The sequence below is a fragment of the Acromyrmex echinatior genome, chromosome 10 (genome assembly GCF_024713525.1).
Source record: "Acromyrmex echinatior isolate Ae372 chromosome 10, ASM2471352v2, whole genome shotgun sequence".
NCBI classification, from domain to species: Eukaryota; Metazoa; Arthropoda; class Insecta; order Hymenoptera; family Formicidae; genus Acromyrmex; species Acromyrmex echinatior.
In genome coordinates this window covers 8,442,072-8,462,700 of record NC_141861.1, presented here as the reverse complement: position 1 = coordinate 8,462,700, position 20,629 = coordinate 8,442,072, and the positions used below count along the sequence as shown (strand labels likewise).

General features: G+C 33.9%; 2 protein-coding genes across 3 annotated transcripts in view; one reads left to right on the top strand and one right to left on the bottom strand.

Moving 5' to 3' along the window:
• Positions 1-20,629, bottom strand: part of LOC147908261 (uncharacterized) — a 342,006-nt gene that overhangs the window by 124,493 nt on the left and 196,884 nt on the right. The gene's annotated exons all lie outside the window — the stretch shown is intronic.
• Positions 4,065-20,629, top strand: part of LOC105153655 (dipeptidase 1) — a 173,955-nt gene continuing 157,390 nt past the window's right edge. The window contains exon 1 of the mRNA XM_087410256.1: positions 4,065-4,374. The gene's annotated coding sequence lies outside the window, so the exon portion shown is untranslated. The remainder of the gene's footprint in view (positions 4,375-20,629) is intronic.

Here is a 20,629-nt window from a genome sequence, read left to right as displayed (position 1 = left end):
TTAATCAATCTTCGAATTATAATTATAAGGCAAAACATATGTTAAATTAAGTGGAAATTAGGTGAACTTCATACAGTTTGAAAATTCATTTCGTCAAGGTTCTACAATTTTATAACCACTTGTAAATGAAGTAATGATTTTAGAGATATAAATCCTTCTGATCTATCTTTTTTAACGTACGCAGTAAAAACGAAATACATTCCATATTCGTATCTCATTTTTATCGACAAATGCGCGCACTTAGATGTATAGTTTACATTATACACATATTATAGTTTTAGAAATAAAAATAATAAAAGTAAGGTACGAATACAGATATTGCAGAACGTTCTACACTATTTAACATTCTTTTTGCATATTTCCAAGCACGTTTACCGTCATTTGCAGTTCGATAATCTTTGATATAAAGTGGACGATATCGAAACATTACATCCATTAATACTTTAAGCCCGGCAGGTCTAATGCTTAACACTTGACATCTCATAAGCTCTGTAATAGTACTATATTACAATAGTATGGTATGGAGGCATTAATAATGCTAATCATTAATACGAGAAATGATGATCAAATGGTAAGGGATTTTTACATTTTTACGTTTTTATAGTATTGCAATGTGTTCTTTCACAAAAACATCGTGAAATTGTTCACAGGGGAATTGCTCGCGGTGGAATTTAAATCATGTATGATATATGATTATACCACTGTATACTGAAATTAAAGTATTAAATATAAGAATTGTGGATTTATTTTTTGGACAATGAATGCATAACTTTTTTAAGGAATATAGTAGATAGGATACGTTTTAATTATTGAAAGAGAAAAATTGAATTATAATCTGAAATATTTTAATCAATCATATGCTTTTTTAGTACAATAAAATAATTTCATTTCTGAGAGTTTCACTATCTTTTGCCTTTTTACTCCGGCAATTTCGTTTCTTTTCGTTTTCGCAAACTATAAGAATACAAAACAACATTAAACCATTCTTGAACGAAATAAAACCAGCGAGATAAGTGCCGGCATAACAACGCTTTCGCCCTTGGCTTAAGAATGCCGTAACGTCCTGGAATACCTTGCGAAACAACTCGAATCTCATTACTCCGACGTAGGAGTTGCTTAAACCGCGACGCTCAAACATCGACTGAAAAATTCACATGCTGAAAATTCGTTCGAGTGCAACCCATCGCTTTTACGACCGGGAGCGAAAATACGAGCGCAAATGTATATATACAGTTATCTTTGTTCACGTTTCTAATTCTCTCATTCTTTCATGTTTACAGATAAGAAAACAATGCCATTTTTGTTAGACGTTAAATTTCATATCAAACGAATAAATATGTTTGTTAGCATGGTGTATAATAGAATAAAACGTACGTAGAAAACAAACGCTTAAAAAAATATGTTCGATTTTGTAAACCTTTTACTTGTCTTTTTGATATGACAGATTTTTCGATTTTGATATGTTTTTTTTTGACTGAAAGAAGAAATGAAAAAAAAACTAGAACGAAAAATTCAAATCGAACACGAGTAAAAAGGCAGTAGGTATACAGAAAAAAATCGTCAAAAGGGAAATGAAAGAGAGTGAGTTTGCAGAAAGTACTACTCGATGTGAAGTCCAAAAGTATGCTACTGAAATTGACCAAGTGGTCTGTAGAGATGTATTTAATAGCGTTAAAACAGTAACTCAATTATCCATAGAGATCGTGGATTCCACAAGGCGGAAATTCTCGATTACCCTTCAGGTAACCTCGAGATTCCGGAGGGTACCTTTAAAGGGAAACCGCGTAACAGTTTCTTACGTGGGATCTAAGATCGTCGGAAGTACTAAGCGTCTTTGAGACTCGAAAATGACTTTCACCCATAAACGCCGCCATCTGAAAAGGAACTAGACGCAAAAATGGGGAAAGGAAGCGAAAACCGAAACCCGCAGAAAGGCCTATAAAAAGTGACATTCCTCTTTCCCTCGTTCTCTTTCTTTTTTACCCTCTCTAAAAGATGTCTCAAGATGTTTTTCACGAGAATTCACGTCCTCCTTTTCATGTTCCTTTAAGCGTAACCTAACGATTTTTCGTTTTTATTTCATGATCTGATTAATCTTATATTCAAGTAATCTCTTTTTGTTGAAAAAAAGTAATATCACCAATGCAATTAAAATTTTTGATAATTAAGAATTATGATATCTATAATTAGATATAGAAAGATATGAATAAGAAAGAAAAAAGCATATATGAATAAAAATAAAAATCTACGATGATGATGAAAAATTTATAATATATTTTTTATATGAGAATAATTTATTAATAATTAAATTTAAAAAATTGTCAAAATTTATAAGTTATTGTCAGTGCAATTATAGATAACAGCAAATTTTTATAATTGATAGTAAATTAAGAGAAAATTAATATGTAAATTAACAACATATTTAAATATATTCATATTTAAATATATTCATATCGATTTATTTGAATATTGTACAGTATTTCCTATAACTTTAGTGAATATACATTAAGGATCGCTTCACCAAATCGTGTTGATAATTAATTGATCATAAAATAAATGTAAAACATTTCAGAATAGTTCGGATCAAATAAAAATTAGTCTTAGCCATTTAATATGACAGTACGTTTGTTTGATCCGTAAGCAACTTTTCTTACACTTGAATGACTTACAAGTAAAGTGGTACAAATAGTGCAAATCAGACACACTCCGTCAGAAAGAGCGATTCTAAGTTATTTTTTAAACACACTTATACGTCCTTCCAGCGTTTTGTTGAAATTTGTCACTTGTCTCAAATGGAAGTCTCGAACGTCCCCGAGACAAAACTTCGCGTAAAACGTTTTGCGAGCGGTCTATGTCGCGGAGCGTTATTCTAGAGAAGACAAACAGGATGCCGGAAACGACGAGTTACATAGAGAACGGCTAGAGGTCTTCTTGGAAGCCGTGGTTTTCCCGCGATTTCTCTCCCGGCACTGCGAGAGCTCCAACTAAACTTCATATTTGAGAGAGAAATACGAAAGTAGAAATGAAGCTCCATTATACATTAATACATTAATACTTTAATAGTTCCATCGGACATCGCCGATTAATTACCAACATAATATATCGATTTTCTTTTATCTATGTATATAAGTAAGCACTTGTTCGCAAGTTCACGTCCATCGCTTGAAACATAGAAGATATAAAAACGGTAAGATAAAAGCAAGAAGAAAATCACAAGATACAACTCGTAAGCTACGTGGGTAGCTACCTTTCAGTAATGCAACAACTTGTTACAATTATGAGAAAAGCTGAGCTAATGCTTAAAAGTTTAATATTAAAAGTCAGACGCAGCTGCATCGCCGACAAGCAGGTCTGGAGAAGAAGGGTACTCCGAGAACAACTCGAGCATGATCGCCAATCACCCTCGCTAACCGCCGGAAGCCAAGTATCGATGTTACCTTAAGCATCTCTTGACCCTTACATATCCAAAGCAAAGATACACTGATATCCCTTATTTTGTACGAGCATCTGCACTCCGTTTTATCGACGATATCGAGTGGACATCCAGCTCAAAGGAGATGACAGGACCGAAGACGAAGGACAGCGCGAAATGGAAGAGGACAAAGTTGACTAGCAATGGCTTAAGCTCCATGGCGGTTATAATAACTGTTCGATATTGGGAGCAAAGTGTCGATACTCTGAGGCTACTCAGAGATACCACGAAGCATCCTTCTTAAACGAATCCTAAAACGAGATCTGCCCAACATCCCCTTTTGGGGGAGCATCTCTCCGTTTGCTCGAAGATCGCGAGTGGGTATCAGTTTGAGGACCATCACAGAAAGAGAGCGGGGATGAGAAAAGAGAAAGGATGGAAAGATGCGCCGCACGCGCCACATTTCTGTGTGCTGCTGCTGCTGCTGCTGCTGCTGCTGCTGCTGCTGCCGCCACCGCCGCTGCTGCTGATGCTGATGCCGCTGCTGCTGCTGCTGCTGCTGCTGCTGCTGCTGCTGCTGTTGCGGCGCGATGGAGGAGAGCACGAGCGAGGGTGCGCGAGACACGAAGAGGAGATGAAGCTTTCGGGGGTGGTCGGGTTGCCATGGCAGCTACCCCGGCCGGGCAGCAGACCCCAGTCTTGCCGCGGCGGTCGCCGAGTGCGCGACGGCTCCGTTTTCCTTTTCCCTTCGCGTTCTCGCTGCTCTTTTTTTGTCCGCACCGCTTCATGAACCGCGACGCGACCTCCAGCACTGTGTGATACACACTCTGATACGCGTCACGTCGTTTCTTTGGTGAAAAAAATTCCAGCCCCCGGTGCCGCGGGGATCTCAGTGAGTTTAGCGGAGTTAGCGGACGCGCACAACGTCGAACGATCCGGAGATCGTCCGCCGCGACAGAAATGTAATGCTGCCGCAGTCGCGGAAAATCTAGCTGAAAACCCCGACGAAAGCTCTCTCTCTCTTTCTCTCTCTTTCTCTCTCTCTCTCTCTCTCTCTTTTCTCTTTCTCTCTCTTTTTCTTTTATTGAGCCTGGTCCTTCTTGAAAGTTCGTTTTCTGTAGTTTTCCCGAAAATCTCTTTTCTGTCAACTTTTCGGAAACACTTCGGAACGTCTCGCATTCGTGATCTCGTACACGCGGTGCTCGATCCTCGTATGTGGATCCCCGTCGACAGATTTTCTCACGGCGGGAGATTCTACTTCTTGCTTTTTTTAGTTTTCATCTGTCAGTATTCGCCGAACACGATTACGAAGAAATTGAGCAGTTTTCACGCGATTCTGAACTATCAGAAATTTCCTCCGTTTCTATTTCATCCGTTTTTATCAGAATACGACGTGAAGAATATCGTATTATTTTATATTAGTAGAATATTTCTGAAAATCTATATAATATTGCAGATTTAGTCTTAATATAAATATTGCTCCGCTATAATAATTCTGTAATACACACTGCGTGATTTCTTCGTGTAATTTTTATGCGTCATAAAAAAAATAATAACATAATAAAAACATAATTTTTCTATTACATTACAATTCATACGTGATACAAACAGTTAAAAATCAACAGTTAAAAATCAAATTTCAATTTAATTACGTCATATTTTTCTGAAACTATCTAAAAAAAAAAACACGATAATGCAAACAGATGAAATGTAAACTATACCGCATATATGTTCATTGCAATCCAGAGAAGTGTTTAAAGCATAATATCTCGACGCGTAATAGCGAAATTAGATTTGCATCGTAATATATGTATGTATAATTGAAAAATAGCTGATACATTATTAATCACAGGATCGTTCCGCGTAGATCATAGTTCTAACGGAATACAATCTGAATGATATCATGTCCTATAATTCTCACGGTATGTCTGCGAGACGTCGGCGTAATGCCTCGGTTCGTAATAAAACTAAATTTACATCGCATAGCTAATACACGGTTACCGCGGTCGAGATCTCGCGGTGGATGCAACCCCCGTGTCTTAACGCGGGTATTTGTCGAATGCAGCGGTGACCTACTCTTATCTCCCATTTTCCTCCGTTGCGGAGTTCGGAGGAAAGTTTATACCGCGATGCGCGCGATGAATTCAGATACCTCGGCATCTCGAAAGTAATCCACATAATATTTCGATATTAATCTCGCGCGCGCGCGCGCGGCAAGATATTATTCCTCGCGAAATTAAATTCGCGAGATAGAGTCACGCCAAATGCATCACAATGATCGGATCGTTCATTCCATCCGTCGTTCCTAGAATTATCAGAATTATCATCGTACTCTTTTAACTCCTTCAGATCATTGTACATTGTAATGTACACGAAATTTGAAGACTTTATCCCTTGAAATTGTGGAGATCAGAATTCAACTTGGGCTGCAGAGTAATAATAATAAGAAAACATTAGTAATAATAATAATAATCTCTTGAAATTATTTAATTCTATCGACATCGTTAAATGTACATAATAATGTATATTGAAAAATAATCAAAATTTAAAAAAATTAATTGTTTGGTATGAATTACCTATTAAAGCCTTGAATTAAATGAAAAAAAATGTTTAACATGGCTCCAATAAAATTAAATCTGAAAGGATTAAGAGTACACATACTCTTTTTGAGGACGTACACTTTCTAATCATTAATTAAAATTTTATATTTATAAAACACACTATATTAATGGGAATATTGGCAATGAAGATTATATCTTAAAAATTTTATTTTATTAAATATATACATTTAACGCATAAAAAAATTAGATCCCTTTCTTCCGACCACGGATCGTTATCTTTTTTTAAAAAGTGTATTTATGTACTCTTTTCTTGTGATTCAGATATGGTAACTCTATTTGTTCTCCATCTCGCGCACGCCAGAAACGCAATCCTTTCGATCGCAATGTCGCGACGATCTCTCGCCGGGCAACGACCGAAATGAACTCTCCTACAAACGTCAACATTTACTTACAACTCGGATATTGCACGCAATGCACAGCCAGATCTAATTTTTCGAGATGAATCTCATAAACTTCGAAATATTCGAAAACTCTTTCTTTATTCTCGCAATATTTTATTGATTTGCTGAACAAATAAGTGAAAATAAACAATTTGAGGGACAACATCCGTTCGCAATTGGGTGTCGAGTTACAAGGGAGACTATCATTTCAAATACGTTTACAAGAGAATATCAATTTCATTTTATTGTCAATTTGTTATTGACAGATTTGCTACTTAGTTCTGTAAAATATGAAAATCATGTTTATTAATTGCTCGAATATGCAAAACAAAACTGACAGATAAATGTTGAATCTGAAATGAATAATTCAAAATAGGAACGTTATGGAAATTTTACGCCTTTCATGCACGATAAAATAAACGCTTACCGGATGTTCGCCTAATTGATTAATTGATTAATTCCAATCAAATGGCGTTACGTTAGTGTAATTAAAAATACGCCGTGCTCTTTGACATTCATTTATATTAATATGTATATTATAAACGATGCATCGAAATAGCGTTCGTTTTGCAATTCCGTTTCCAATGCGGTATTTTGCATATGAATATTTTGTCGATAGTTTATGATATAAATATTGCAGTAAAATTAATAGTTCTCGTTCTCTCATGTCATGGCAAATACAAATGTTATAACCACTTCTTGAAATATTCCAACGCGCTCGATGCGGAAAGAAAAACATCAGCTTTGAATTAGTCAAAGAATGTCTATCTTGCAAAATATGAGATTATGTAAAACTACTTTGTAAAATATGCGCGCGAAGTATCGTATAACAAAAATGTAACGACCCAACGTTAACGACCCAAGTTGCGGAAAATCTAGAATGATAAACCTTTCTCTTTAAGAAAAAAGCTTTAAAAGTTATAATTCCGAAGCTGGACGTACGAACGGTAAATTCGTTAGTAGTACTGACATTCAAAGCTTCGTGGAACTTCTACAGAAAATAATTTTTAAAAAATGCAGCGACAGTCTCCAGTTCCGTGTAGAGTTTCCGAGTATAATTTTCTACAGTAAATCCCTACGTGGATTTGCCGCCGTGATACGTTCGGCGATGTCAATCAATGAAATTTTTATCCACCCGAGATATGCTTTCGAGCGATAATTTTCAATATGTTTCCAATCGCCGATATCTGTGTGTTCAATTGCATTTGCACGACTCGACGTGACGCCGCGTCATGAACGCTTGCGTAATCGTAACTGGGAAAAAGTATTGTCTACTCCAATCAATCTGGATTTACTTCGTCAAGGTAAATTTAGGTCGCGAAAAGGGTTCTCTCAATTGAATCCCGACACGACTGTAGTCGTGTCGTTGATTACGATCGCGAATCGCGCCGTTAAGTCTTCCAACTGTGTTGCAATTTACTTCACGATTTATTTTATATTTCGTACATACAAAAGAATATATTCTCTGCTTCAAGAAAAGTTAACGATCGCGTAGAAATAAGTTTTTAAAAATATTGTTGTAAAAAAAAAAAAGATTAAAATTCATCCAAAATTACTGAGAAATTGAAATAGAAGCTATAATTTTTAATGCACACTTTATGCGTCAATTTTGATCAATCTAGTTTCAATGCAACAATTTCTAACCATGTACGACTAACTACGTTATCATTCGTTAACAAAAGAATCGCGATTCGTGCAAAGAGCCAGATGCTCGCGAACAATCGTGACACAAGGGAAATCCAGAAAAAAAACTAATCGAATATTCTGAATATTCTGAAATGCAAACAGTAGGCAAGAGAATAATTTTTCTCGTGTGTTGCAGATTTAATTTATTATATCACATTTGTCGCTAGATTTTAATATGTTCTGTCAATGCAGATATTACTTATAAGAAGTCTTATAAGAAGTCCTGAAAAAAAAAATATATTAATTTCTAATTAAATAACTATAGATCTCGATATGCATTGTTAATATTAATAATAAATGTCAATTTTAATATAAATTCTCCATCGCAAAATGCAAGTGACAAAATGTCATAGATATTTAAATTGTTTTATTAAAAAATATTTGACGCTAATATGAAAAAATCGACACAGTGTCATATTTGTGCAAAGTGCTCTGTGATTCCGTTATTCTTTCCCACCTCGCGCAGATTGACGACCTCGTCGGTGGCTCGCAAAAGATAGGTGAGGGATATATTTTACTTCAAGACAAATTAGAGAATAAAGAGCGAATTCCGCGCGTGGCGCGAGTGCCCGCCAGATATCGGCGAAGCTCGTTTTGAGCACGCTCGAGAATTTAATTGCTAGCGTTCTTAGGATTCCCGGCGGAAGTTTCTTTTCTATGCCACTGCACGTCTTCATCCTTCCGATCATTGGGCTCCCACTAACAAGTTTGCGATTCTATCCTCGTTCTAAACTTCCTGCCATTACTTGCCCAATTTTTCTATTTTCTTCGTATAAATCTTACTACCTGTACTCCGCTTATTTTCTTATACCTTTATATGAAGTATCTATGTAATGAGAAGCGCATTTTGAACACGATCCAGTATATTATGTGTTACAAAAGTCTTATAATTCTTCTCACAATAGAAGGTATTATCTATATAATTCTTCCATGCGATTTTTTATTCATGTGTGAGTAGAAGAGATTAAAATACAAATAATTATTTAATTAATATTGCAACTTTATAAAGATATTTTTTATTATTTTTTTGAATCAGCTTTGCGAGTTTATATTATAAACTTTAATGGAAAAAAATTGCGCTACCTCTCTTTTTTTCTCTTTCTCGTTCATAGCACATTTTAATTCGTTTCTCTATCAGATCAATGATATGCCACTCGTGCACTGTGTATGAATATTGCATAAACGCGACGCGCAATTTTCCTAGTACATCGTCGGATTGACAAATTTACCGCGAACGCGTCGGTGAAACTTTGCGGAGTGGACACCTCGTTAAAGATCGCTATGCAACTCGGTTAGCTCGATTAGGAAACTACACCCGATTTTCTCTCTATAGTAGACAGATAAGCGGTTGGGTATAATTTTCAGAATTGAGAGATGACAGTTCAAAGAAGCTTCAGTATCTAGATATTAAATCTGTGCAACATCTTTTTAATTCGTTTTACAAAAGCAATAATTGTCAATATACAAAAAGAAATTTCAAACATTATTCAATCTATAATTTTGTTTACATTAATAAATAATTATTCAGTAGCATAAAATATAAACTTTTTTGAAATAGGAAAATCAATTTAGAAGTAATCAAAGAAATTAAATATATGTACAGAATACGTTTTATAAACACTAAAAAGTAATTTTGCTTTCTTCTGAATATATATATATATAAATGGAAATAAATAATTACTAAGAAAAGAATGATATAACATTTCAAATATTGCTCGTAATGTTATAGTTTTAATGTTTATTATTTTCTATCTAATTTTTTTTTCACATTACAATCCATATTTCGATAGATTGGATTTTTCGCAAATTGGATTTTTAGCAAAATAAATATAAATACAATATTGAAAATAGGAATTAAACTTAGAATTAACTTTTTTAGAATCTGTAAACTTTGTAGCATGAACTACGAAAAGAGAAGTGAAAGCAGGGAAAGTAGAAAACATTGCGCATCTAGCTTTCGTCTTTTTAAAAGGCTTCTCCTCTCTCCCTTATCCTTTATTTAATTTCTCTTGAAGAATATCGTGAGAATTGCACCTGCTTCCTTTCTTTGCTTCTTTCCTTCTTTCAGTGATAATAAATCTTCGTAACTATACTCTCGTTGAAACTCAGTACCAGAAATTCTTCAAATCCACAACCTTCTTGTTACCGCGCCCAACGATTTGTGGATGAAAAAGACAAAACAACGAAAAATAAAATGATGCATGAAACCGGTCCGTAAAGAATTAATTCTTCATCATTCATACTATTACCGCTGTTATATTTCTACTTAATTTTCAGATTTTTTCAACTTTTTTCAAATCAGAAATCAATAAATCTAACTATGATAATCTATTCTTTTTATAACAGTACGATGAAATATTACCTTGATATAAAATGTGTCTTTCAAATACTTGTATATAATGTCATGTACTATTCCCTGTGAATCGGTATAATATAATATATATAATATAATAAAAATTAAATACCTCTAAATACAGTTACATAAAATCTGCCTCATTAATTTTACTAATTTCCTCAGAACGAGCGAGCGTCTTTGTTCACAGCAAAAGTCGTATAAATTATATTAGAATTAATGCCTGTCGCAAAGTTTCCATTCAATCCAAATACAGGGTCCGGCAAAATGATCTCCCACATTTTAATCTTTAATCATTTAAAAATGTGGGAGATCATTTTGCCGGACCCTGTATTATGTAATCAAATAAGATTTGAAACAATCTGACTAGGGGGATGCGTATTTCTAACTACGACAACACTTGCAAAACTTACACTCGGGAAATCGCGAGATAGACGTAGCAGCAGCACCGAGCTGTCTCTCTGGCTCTTTTATTATTATTATTATTATTATCGTCCTCATCCTTCCGCAAGATATCACACGCATTCGTTCGCGGCCGGGGGAGCTTATTTGTTATTCAAAGAACGTCGTAGGAAGAAATGCAAATGCTATCCCGGGTGGGAGTTTCAACGCTTTCTACGCATACCCCGTCATGGCATCACATTTTCCCGCATCACACACATATATTCCATCTTCTTTTCTCACATCGCAACTAGTTGATTCGTCGTTTCGCTTTTTCCTACATTTTCATGATGGGAAATTGAAAGCCTGGGCGTAAGAACCAAACAAGCCCACTTTTTCACGCTGTGCGTCACTTGGTAATCGATGAACAGTGACGGAAATGATATTCAACTAACGGCATTCAGAAAATAATCGCTTATTTTTGTTTACTATTCAAACAGTAGCAAAGCAAATAGCACATTCAATTAATCGTGTTCGGACTAACAAATTGTTTAATTAAGAGAGAAAATAATATTGAATGTAAATTAGAATGAAAGAGAATAGAGAGAAAAATTGGTTATTTGTCAATCAGCATTTAATTAATAATGACACATTGATCTCTCGCAAGACAGCAGAAATCTCTTACACTATGTAATTTCTCTAAAAGTGAATCAATGTATTATTACTGAAAAATAGTAAATTCGCTAATGATTACATCAGTTATAAGTGTAACACTGAAGTACTCACTGATTTACTTTTAGAGAGTAGAAAAAGGTAAAACGGAGAGGAAAGTAAAATAGAAAAAAAGCGATTTAAACACGCGTGGTTTCTGTAGTAATCGAAGCATGTAGTAAATGTTGCCGCGACACTTTCGGTATTCGCTTCTCAATGGAATACGGTAAAATGCTCGATAAAATTTTAAAATGTCTCGGACAGCTTCTTGGCTCTCTTGTAAGGTTTGAAAAAGTGGACTCTCGCTGCGACTGGGGTTTGAATTCCCATTTAACACGCCGCTCCCTTTTCAAGCACTAGATATCCCTTCTCCTTTGGTTCGTATTCTCGTTTTACATCTGGTGCTAAATGTGACTGTTTGATTCTCACCTCGCAATCTTCATTTCCAATAGTTAGAGAAAAATATATTGGTAGCAACTATATACTATTGGTAGCAATATAGATGACAACTGCGTAAATTTTAAATGTAAAATTAATCTACATATAGTTAAATCAATTATTTTATAATTGTAATAACTATAAAATAGTTATTGTAAATATAAAATAATTTTACATTAATTCTACATATGAAACTTGTATAGTCATCATTTTTAGGTAACAATTACCAGCTTTTTCTTTAAATATATAAAACTAAGAATCGCGAATAAGCTCATTCATTGCTAAATATGAGATGCGAATATGTTGATTAAGAAACTTGATCAATAGATTAATGTCCACCCTTAAATTTTTAATAATTATTTTTTTAACTAAGTGTTTGTGATAATCGTCTTTATTGGGCAAAATAACTTATTGTTTGATAGTGTCTAATATAAATCATTTTATTACACAACATTAAAATTATCAAAAGAACTATTAGAAAAGCATCAACTTCGAATAATATCGATACGTGAACAAATGATAATTTAATATCTCTCTGTTATAAAATTACTGCGCACAGTCGAAATGTTCGATTAGAATATGAAGAATTCGAAATGATAGCGCGTGACTCGCTTAAAGTCACCGGGGTTACATTAAATCTCGAGATTTTCGAAACGAAGTTTGAATATCAATGGCGAGTGGTGTGTCGCATGCGAGATTAAACGGAGTTCTCAAACCAGCAGCATTTTATTCGGCTGTAAATTTCACCGGCCGCGTAAGATATCGGCGATGTAATTATTAATTTAATTAAGTCGCGCGTCGGAATAGTCGGTGCGATTCATTGCGGGCTCAATACTCGTCGCGAATCACCAAGGAAATCTTTGCGATTCCCAGCTCTGTCTCTCGCGGAAATCTTTAAATGCAATCGCACCTTTTTATAGATTTTCGATAATTAAGGCCGTGCAGAGAGCGCGCGCGCGCGCATGCGAATGTACGATGGAACCGATGGAAACCTGGCAAATGATGCACACTGTTTGTGTGTCATTCGATTTATGTTGTGTCAACGATGTAAGCGAGAGCGGCGACCTACTTAGTATGTATTCGCCGCGAATAATCGAGAAGGCGACGACAGTTTCTCGTAAGAGGAAGGATCCGCTTTGCACTTTCGCGCACGGTAGATCAGTCGCTTTCTATGTAAATCGTGTACGGTACATCATAGCGAACGTACTTTCGATTTTAACCCTGAAATGTAGTGGCCCTTTTCAGGAAGGGTGGATAAATTATGTTTCGCTTCCTCGTTACTCCTCTACCGTTCGTTTTTCGTTACTCAATTTTCATAATGACTAAAAGAATAGCATATCCTATAATTATACTAGTTTACGAAAAAATGTTCTTTTTTTAATTCGTTTGAACCAGTCAAATTGTTCCTTAGAAGCTGTTAAATATTGAAAATATCGCAGGTTAAATTTCACTAACACATCAGGTTTTTGAAATAGTTGAAGTTCTAATGTGCAAAAAATAATTTTTTTACGATATTTAACTTTTGTGTGAAAAAATAGGTTATCTTGAAATTCTGGACAGAAGTCATAAATGTATTGATCATCCCCTAAAAAATGCATTTTTTTAAATTATTTATTAATTTCAACCCTCTTATTTATAAGAAAATTTACTATCTTAGAAAAACTTTATATTTAAATCTTTCATAACATGATTAAAAATTAAGATATTAAAACAAATAAATATATTTTGTAGAGGATAAATAATACATTTATAATTTTTAATAGAAATTTTAAGATAACGTTAATCTTCTTCACAAAAAATGTCAACCATAAAAAAGCCATCTTCTGAACATTAAATTTCAATTATCTTGGAAATCTGACATGTTGGAATTTTTTAGCTTGCGGCATCGTTTTCAAAAATCCATAAGAAACATCTAGGCTATGATTGGCTCGAAGTAGCTTTTTACTGTAAACTATTAGGTGTTGGAATTAATTCGTAGCGTTTTTAAATGAAAGAATGTTATTTATTTCACATGAGCATTAAAAAATACATCAATGAAAGTACTTCCCATCACTTGTAAAACGCTACGAATTAATTCCAACACCTAATAGTATTACAGAAGCAAGAAAAAAAACGAATCGACTACACTAAAAGAAAATTTTTTGATATTTGTAACCACAATTACATGATATTATAATTTTATTACTATTGTTAAAGCAGTTATAATGTTAGCAATAATAATTACTACAAAAGTATAAAACGCTGCTGCGTCTCCTGATTTTTATACTTCTATAAAAAAAAATATATTACATACATATATATATATATATATATATATATATATATATATATATACAGAACACAAAAATAATTAGAAATTATAATAATAAATTATATTAATTGCAACCATTTCTTTGTAATAACTATAATTTATTTATTTGATTTTTTTATATCAACTATATATATATATATATATATATATATATATATATTTTTATAAAACTAAATATAATTGTTATTACTAACATTATAACAGTAATAACTATAATTATGGTAATTATTGTCATAGGTAATGATAGTAATAATATTATCATGTAATTATAATCACAAATATTAAAAACTTAATACTTTTTTTCACAATCAGTATAGAAATAAGATCTCTCTCTATCTTTTTTTTATTTAATTATTATGGAAACATATACAATTGTTACTTCTGACTCAAGCTTGATGCTGACTTGAATGAAAAACCCGCGATTGAGAAAGGCTACATAAAAGTTGAAAATAAACGTCGTGGAGAATAACGGTTGTATTGCACAATTCAACAATCGATTCGAATCGCGCCTCTGTCAAAGTGAATCGCCCCCGACTAAACTCGCTTCCGATCAAACTGCGTTACGAATACAATGCAGCACATTTCTAGAACCGTCCAAGCTTGTTACCGAATAAATCGTTATCTTGTAATTGCTGCACATAACGACTAAACATTTCTATTATCTGCCCCTTACTCCTGTATCTGCTAGAAAATATGTTATTCGTGAAAATATGTTATTGTGGCCTTTCGTGCAAATTGATTTGTTTCATTACGCTTTCATCAAGAGATATTTATTAAAATCACTTCCTTTTTATTGAGTCGTTTTGTATAATTGGACCAGAGGAAAATAAATTTCTCTTGTTAAAAATATTTATTAAAATTCTGGTAATTTAAAAATCATTTATATTATTCAAAAAGCTTATTTGTCCAGTTGCGTAAACGTCGTGATCACCAGCTATTTAAAATGTAATTCAATTAAAAAAAAACTTAAAAAATATGAAATAAATATTATTTTTTTATTATACAAATGTTTATTAAAAAACATGAAAAGAAATAGATATTCTTCAGGAATTTATTTCTTGCTATAAAAAAAACCTTTCGTATTTTTGTTAAAATATCAGTTCACTTCAGTCTTTGTTAAAACGTGTTAAATTTTTAACACCAAGTATTAATTTAACATAATGTAATTATATTATTTGCATATTTCGCTTTGAATTGATATATATTTCTTACTATCAAAATAACACAATTTATGAATAAATGAACAATTATATTACAAAAAATAATCCTTTAAAATATACATTCTAAGATAAATAAATACGTTAATAACATATAAAAGTTGATTTTACTGAAAAAATATGCTTCGACAGTTTACTTACAAATTTAGTGTTACAGAGTGAGTGAGTTACATTTTTTGTTATTTTTTTAGATAATATTTACTTTCAAATATATTCATTTTGTGCAAAAATTAACACAAAAATTTAGATAGACCGTTCAGGAACCATGTTAATTTTAACACAAATTTTCCAACTGTGTAGTCGATTCATAATGACCAGTAATTTTCCAGCGCGAATCTAATCGAGCAGAGTTCGTGGAAACATTTCTCGCGCGCACAAGTATCTCTAAATGATTATCATGAAGGAGATATTGAGATTGTAGCGGTCCATTTACTCGTACAAAGCAACATCGTTGCGCTTGGTCTCTCAACGAATCACGGTAGAGGAAGATACTCTGAGCTAATCCTCGCCCATAATTCACAATTTCGCGACTGGAGAATCGGAAACACCGACAAACATTTGTTTCAGAATCCAATTCGTAGCAGCTTGATAATCAACTGTCAAAGAACTAGGGTACGTAAAATAAATTGCGCTTCGGTTTACTTAACAAAATTGTGAATTTGCTCCTACAATACTTGGCACTTCCTCGCCGTCATGGATAATCCTACCACTTTAGAGGCGATCAGTGCAGAGCTTCACGTGTGTGCATAAGTTATTGTTTCAAATACGCTCAGTACCGGATTACAACATGGATGACCTACTTTTGATAGAACTTTCAATTTAAATATTGCAAGGAAGCAATATTTAAATCAACCGAGGTATTCACGACTCGCGCGTTGAGAATGTCCCGGGTGGCTCGATTCATCGAGTCAAAGATCGCACGAAATGAAAGGCACGCCGTGCCTTGCTTTTAGCTCGGTTCCGCAAGCGATAAAACTTCCCCGGGGCGGCATCGGCGTGGTGCAGGAATATATTTAAACGGGATCTTCAATTTACCTTTGGCGAATCGTTCAATTCCCTCAGCGTGTTATAAACAAGTTTCCACCCTTGCGAGCGGCGCTCTGACTCGCGCCTATCGCGTGCACGCAAAAGCGAGAGTATCCCGCAAGAACATCAATCCATCAGCTAGAGATGTGGCGTCCTTTGAAAATAGCACCGGTTGCTGATCCGAAAGAGATAGAATTCGCTCGGATACGTTACTCGCGGCTTTGGAATCCCGCGGCTTTGCAATTGCGGCGATACGATCGTGACCCCGGCGAATCGGTCCTAAAAGCGGTGTCCACGAAGGGTAAACCGCTCTGACCAAAATTTTGTACACTAATTCTCATAATACTCGGATATTGGATACCAACTACCGCAAGTTACTATCAAATAACACGCAATTAATCGCGGTACTCATTGCAAATTCATGTGATTTCCAAATTTCACTTTCTTAAAATTAAAGGCTGTAACCTTAAAATATCGAATGAATAATACAATATTATTATCGAAATTAGTAAATTTTACATGCAAGAAGTAAGCTTATAACATTTTTAATTAACCTTTAAGACATACGATCATTTTCTGATCTTTTACTATAAAAGAGTCATTCATATCCGGATTTAATTTTCATCATTTTTACAAATATACAAAATTCTTACGTGATTCTTACGTATACTTCAATATTTTTAGAAAATACTTGCAAAATATTATATATTTAAAAAAAAAAGAAAGAATAAAGGCTTATCTTTAGCAAAGTGCTCCCAATTTCAAAGAAAAGAAAAGTGTAGGATTCAATCGTATGTACTAAGGATTAATGTAAAATAAAACTTCTATACATTTCACATTTTTAATAACAAAATACTTATAATCTAGACCTTTATAAACACGAATAATCTAATTATTAATTTAAAAGGAAAAAAAAGAAGCATTCTACCAAATTCAACCTTGAAAGTAATATAGAGTATATAGTCAGAAAGTAATATAAAATATATATGTATAGAATAATATAGAATATAGAATTTTTAAAAGCTTGCCCAGTGCCCGCTTGTCCTAGCTTTTAACATGACAGATTGAACCTACTGATGACCATTGAAGGCATAGTTTAGTTCAATGACCTCGTTCATTTGTACGTAAAATTTACATACGTATCGACAGCGGGATTAAAAAACATGGAATACTCTAAATGTATACCCGTGATAGATATTTCATATAGAATCTATATATTAACACACACGTGGAAATTCAAACGTTCTAAATTCCTTAAAGCAGCACTTAAAAAAAAAAATATATAGAACTCACAGCAATTCGATTAGAAATTCACGAAACTCATCCGAATCTTTCTTAAAGTTTTTGAACCAAACAGTATAAGCAAGAAATTTTAATCGAAGAAGCGCCTCTCTATCTCCTCCCTTCTATTCACAACTTTTTAATTTTCTACTTTATATGACTTGGTGACTGAGCCATAAATTAAAATTACTTTCAGAGAAAGTTTACTGAAAATTGACTGAAGGACAGTTTCTTTTTTGTAATCTACATACGCTCTTGAGGAAGATAATACGTCGTCCCCTTAATTCTTAACTGTTTATTTTAGAAATTGTCGATGCCATGATATTAAAAACTTTCCTCCTAGTTTAGTCGTTACCGTTTTTGGTCCAGAGAAAATGTGCAATTTAAGACGACGTGTATAAGAAAGAGAAAGATACGCCGTCTATAATGTACTTAATTCCTTCTTGTGGCTGATAATACCGTTCGCATCGTTTCACCGAGATCGATTTTCCGAGATGATGAAAATGCTCGGAACGGCTTTTCATCACAAGCCAAGAGTTCCAGAGCTGTTCCAGGCATATCACGTATACATCCGAGATTAGACTAAACAAAGGATACTGAAAATTGAAAAATTAAAGTCATAATAGCCTTTCATTGAATTTTTCTAAAGAAACATTTATTTCGCAAAATACCATCACAGAATTTTAATACCTATTTTGTTAATTATTATTGATTTCATGACGAATTCTTTGTTCGGACATCTTAATTTCTCGACATTTACTACACAAACTTACATACTTAATCATGCAGGAAAACAAATTTTTCGTAGCATGTGTAGCAAGATGTGACGTTTATAGTTAACACACGTCTTATACTTGGCGCATAAAATATGATTCAAATTTGCACTCAATGCACTATCGATTTCCCGCTTTATAAAACGCAATTACGAAACTTTATTTAACTCGATACCAGTATGTATGTATAAAACCTCGTATAAAACGCTGTTCCATAATTTCTATCTACGGTACATCCTACGACATTAAAATTGAGATCACTTTGAACTTACGAGTTACTCCAGATATAATTATTTTCAAACTTGTCATCGTTACTTAGCGAGTACGATACTTTACTTTCAAGTAAAGATTACATATTGCCTTCCATTGAATAAAATCGCGACTGCACGCTTTTAAACAAATTAATTTTAACGTTGGTGAAAGCATAAAGTATGTTATGATAAATTGCCATAAACATTTGCGAATTAAAAGTGATGTAGTAAATGCATAAAATACTCTTCATATTTAGTAATTTTACTTCAGCATCATAAACGATGCTTTTAAATTCAATTTTATTCAGTATATTAATTTACAATATATAATTAAATAAGAATTTAATGGTAAAAAAGAACAATATTTTTAAATTTTTATTTCACTTATCTCGATATTAAAAGGGATAAAATACAATGCAACGCAGTTTGCGATGCAGTTTTTTCCTCGCGAACGGTTTAATCTACTTCAGCGGTGCATTAAGCGTGCTTTAAAGTGGCAAGCGCTAAATAGATACCGATTATAGACAGTATTATCTAATTACGCGATTATTGAACAGCATGTGCAAAGGGATCCTGTCTCTACTGAAGTTGGGGCTAAAGTTGGGGCAGTTTGTGAACCACAGGCTTTGAAGTTATCTCGACCTACTAAAATATCGCCAGATGCTGCATAGTTCCAGATTTTTCGTGGATATCACTATTAACACATCTCATATAAAGAGCAGAACAAGGAAATAAGAGAGCCTCAATGATAAAGAATATAATAATGAGAAGATTATAATAAATTTATCTCACGAACATATACATAGATACATGAAACATTAAAATTCAATCGATTGATTTCGCCAAACAGATTTCCTCTCTTCTATCAAATTCTTTATTTCATAAAAATTTTATAAAATATCAAGCCGCGTTTAAAGTAAATTCTATAAACTGTGGATTTGTTTTATTTGTGTTTCAAATATCATATTGCTTGGTATAGAAATACGAGGATTAACAGTGATTTTCCAATGGAGCTCATCATGTCGCGAGCACGCGATTCTCTCACGTTTCGTCTCTGAGAACTCGGTCGAGAAAAGAAGGAGAGTCGCAAGGGAGAAAAACGGCTGCAGTGCCGTGGACAAGACGAAGAAATCGGATGGAAACTCCGAGCTCTTGAGGAAATGGCCTACAGACCTTACCGCAAGCCGCTTAAGCACGAGTACAGCAATATATTTCACGCAAGAAACTCAGAGCTCATTAGCACGTGGAAATCGCGAGAAAATCCGCGTACGTCGCACGAGCTCTCTCTTGTGCGACTTGTGGAAAACCAAGTGGAATTTGCACGACAAGCGTGAATTCCTTCGGCTGAATATTCACGTAATAGTATCGCGAAATTAGGAGCGCAAGAAAATCCAGAGGAAATGCTAAAGTAAAAAAAAAATACAAACATCTATTACGTGAGATTTAAATTTGAATGTTCGAGCATATCATACAATTTCAATATCTAAATATCGCCGTTTCGTGGATTAATTAATTTTCATAATAATTAATGTCGAATAAAAATTGAATTTTTCATAGATTTTAATCGCAATAAAAAAAAAGCGTTTTACGAAGTTAAAGAATAATCTTCGTTATCTCTCTCGTGAAAAAGTAAAAAATATGAAAATCCACAGGTTTGCGACGACGAAGAAGTAAGCGAGAAATTGTTCCAAAAATTCTGGTGAGATTTTCGCGCGTCTATCTGTCTCGTACGCAGAAATGCAGCTTCAACGTCTGTCGATATCTAGTAATAGACTGTTGCCAGGTGTA